This window comes from Saccopteryx leptura, chromosome X, assembly GCF_036850995.1.
Source record: "Saccopteryx leptura isolate mSacLep1 chromosome X, mSacLep1_pri_phased_curated, whole genome shotgun sequence".
NCBI classification, from domain to species: domain Eukaryota; kingdom Metazoa; phylum Chordata; class Mammalia; order Chiroptera; family Emballonuridae; genus Saccopteryx; species Saccopteryx leptura.
In genome coordinates, this window is record NC_089516.1 from 30,125,911 (window position 1) to 30,129,103 (window position 3,193).

The following is a 3,193-nucleotide window of genomic DNA, read 5'->3' on the forward strand; positions in this document are numbered from 1 at the left end:
TTTTTTTTTTTTTGCAGAAATGGAAAAACTGATCTGAAAATTCACTTGGAAATGTTAGAGTTACAGAAGAGCCAAAACAATTTTTAGGAAGAGAAACAAAGTTGGAGGACTCACACATTTCAATTCCAAAGACTATTACAAAACTATGTAATCAAAACATCCTGGTATTGGCATAAGGATAAACATAAAGGCCAATGGAACAGAAGTAGGATCTAGCAAAAACATATTCATCTATGATCAATTGATTTTTGGCAAAATAATCAGGACTATTCATTGAATAAAGAATAGTCATTTTAACAAATGGTTCCAAGATAAGTAGATATCAATATACAAAATAATTCTTTTGAATGCCTATCTCACACTGCGTACAAAAATTTCTGCAAAATGTATCAATGCATAATTTTAGCTATACAGCTGCAAATATAAAAATATTAGAAACATAGGTATAAATATTTTTAATCATGAGTTAGACAACAGTTACTTAAATATGACAACAAAAGCATAAATCATTAAAGAAAAAACAGTTAAATAGAACCTCATCAAAATTAACTTCTGTATGCATCAAAAGTTATTAACAAAAAAGTAAAAAGACAACCCACAAAATGGGTAAAAATATTTTCAAATTATATATTTGATAAGGGCCTAGAATCTAAGATACATAAGGACCTCTTATCATTCAATGACAATAAAATAAATAACTCAACTGAAAAAAAAATGCATGAATATACATTTCTTCAAAGAAGACATGCAGCCCTGGCCCGTTGGCTCAGCGGTAGAGCGTCGGCCTAGGGTGCGGAGGACCCAGGTTCGATTCCCGGCCAGGGCACACAGGAGAAGCGCCCATTTGCTTCTCCACCCCTCCGCCACGCCTTCCTCTCTGTCTCTCTCTTCCCCTCCCGCAGCCAAGGCTCCATTGGAGCAAAGATGGCCCGGGCTCTGGAGATGGCTCTGTGGCCTCTGCCCCAGGCGCTAGAGTGGCTCTGGTCGCAACATGGCGATGCCCAGGATGGAAAGAACATCACCCCTGGTGGGCGTGCCGGGTGGATCCCGGTCGGGCGCATGCGGGAGTCTGTCTGACTGTCTCTCCCTGTTTCCAGCTTCAGAAAAATGCAAAAAAAAAAAAAAAAGAAGACATGCAAATGGCTGATAATCACAAGAAAAGATTCTTGACATTATAAATTTTTAAAGAAATGTAAATCAAAACCACAATAAGGTACCACTTCACACCTACCAGAATAACTATGATAATAATAACAATGATAAAAAAATAATAATAAACCATAAGAAGTGTTGGTGAGGATGTGGAGAAACTAGACCCCTTAGATATTCCCAATGTGAATGTAAGATGATGCAACTCCTGTAGAAAACATTTGTCAGTTCCTTAAAGAAATTTAGTCACAGAGTTTTTATACAACCCAGTAATTCTACCTCTGTGTATATGCCCAAGAGTATATTGAAAACATGTTCACACAAAAACTTCACGTTCATAGCAACATTATTCATAATAGCCAAGAATTGGAAACAATCTAAATGTTCACCAACTGCAGAATTGGGTAAACAAAATGTTGTGTGTGTGTGTGTGTGTGTGTGTGTGTGTGTGTGTGTGTGTACTATTACTAAACCATAAAAAGAATGAAACCCTGATACATTTTACAACATGGCTAAACCTTGAAAACCTTATACTAAATAAAAGGCCAGATTCAAAAAGCCACATATTGCATACAGTAATCTTCCCTTATTCACAGGGAGTATGTTCCAAGATCCCCAGTGGATGCCTGAAACTGAGTATACTATAAACTGTATACTATGTTTCTTCCTATACAGACATGCCTATGATAAAGTTTAATTTATAAATTAGGCATTGTAAGAGATTGACAGCAGCAATAACAAAATAAAACAATTATAAGGATATACCATAATAAAAGTTATGTAAATATGGTTGTTTTCTCAAAATATCTTATTGTGCTGTATGTACAGTATAGATACACCAAACAAAAGAATGATTCATGTCTTGGGCAGGATGCAGTGGAACAGTGTGTGATTTCATCATGGTACTAAGAATGGTTTTCAATTTAATACTTAAGAATTGTTTTTATCCTGGAATTTTTTATTTAATACTTCGGACCACAATTTTCCATGGTTAACTGAAACCACAAAAAGCAAAATCATGGAAAAAAAGTAAATGTTGTAATTCCATTTATATGATATGTCCATAAGAGACAACTCCATAGAGACAGAAAGTAAATTAGTGGTTGCCAAGGAAGGGGTAATGGAGTGACTGCTTAATCAGTATAATATTTCCTTTTGGGGTGAGAAAAATATTTTTGAATTATCTATTTGTGATTATGCACAACATTATGAATATAATAAAATCCATTGAACTGTATAATTTAAATGGTTAAAATGGTGAGTTTTATGTTATGTGAATTTTATTTCAATCAAAAAGACATGGAGCCCTGGCCAGTTGGCTCAGCAGTAGAGCGTCGGCCTGGTGTGCGTGGGGACCTGGGTTCGATTCCTGGCCAGGGCACATGGGAGAAGCGCCCATTTGCTTCTCCAACCCCCCCTCCTTCCTCTCTGTCTCTCTCTTCCCCTCCCGCAGCCAAGGCTCCATTGGAGCAAAGATGGCCCCGGCGCTGGGGATGGCTCCTTGGCCTCTGCCCCAGGCGCTAGAGTGGCTCTGGTCGCGGCAGAGAGACGCCCTGGAGGGGCAGAGCATCGCCCCCTGGTGGGCAGAGCGTCGCCCCTGGTGGGTGTGCCGGGTGGATCCCGGTCAGGCGCATGTGGCAGTCTGTCTGACTGTCTCTCTCCATTTCCAGCTTCAGAAAAATACAAAAAAAAAAAAAAAGAAAAAGAAAAAAAAAGAAGACATGGGCCCTGGCCAGTTGGCTCAGTGGTAGAGCATCATTCCACATGTGGATGTCCCAGGTTTGATTCCCAGTCAGGGCACACAGGAGAAACACCCATCTGCTTCTCCACCCTTCCCTCTCCTTTCTCTCTCTCTCTCTCTCTCTCTCTCTCTCTCTCTCTCTCTCTCTCTCTCTCACTTCCACTCCCACAGCCACAGCTCCATTGGAGCAAAGTTGGCCCGGGCACTGAAGATGGCTCCATGGCCTCTGCCTCAGGCACTAGAATGGCTCCTGTTTCAATGGAGCAATGCCCCAGATGAATAGAACATTGCCCCTTGGTGGGC

General features: G+C 40.0%; 1 non-coding gene across 1 annotated transcript; it reads left to right on the forward strand.

Moving 5' to 3' along the window:
- The first annotated feature begins 750 nt into the window (after window positions 1-750).
- TRNAP-AGG (transfer RNA proline (anticodon AGG)) lies at window positions 751-826 on the forward strand. The gene has a single exon. It is a non-coding gene; the product is annotated as a tRNA-Pro (tRNA).
- The last annotated feature ends 2,367 nt before the right edge of the window (window positions 827-3,193 follow it).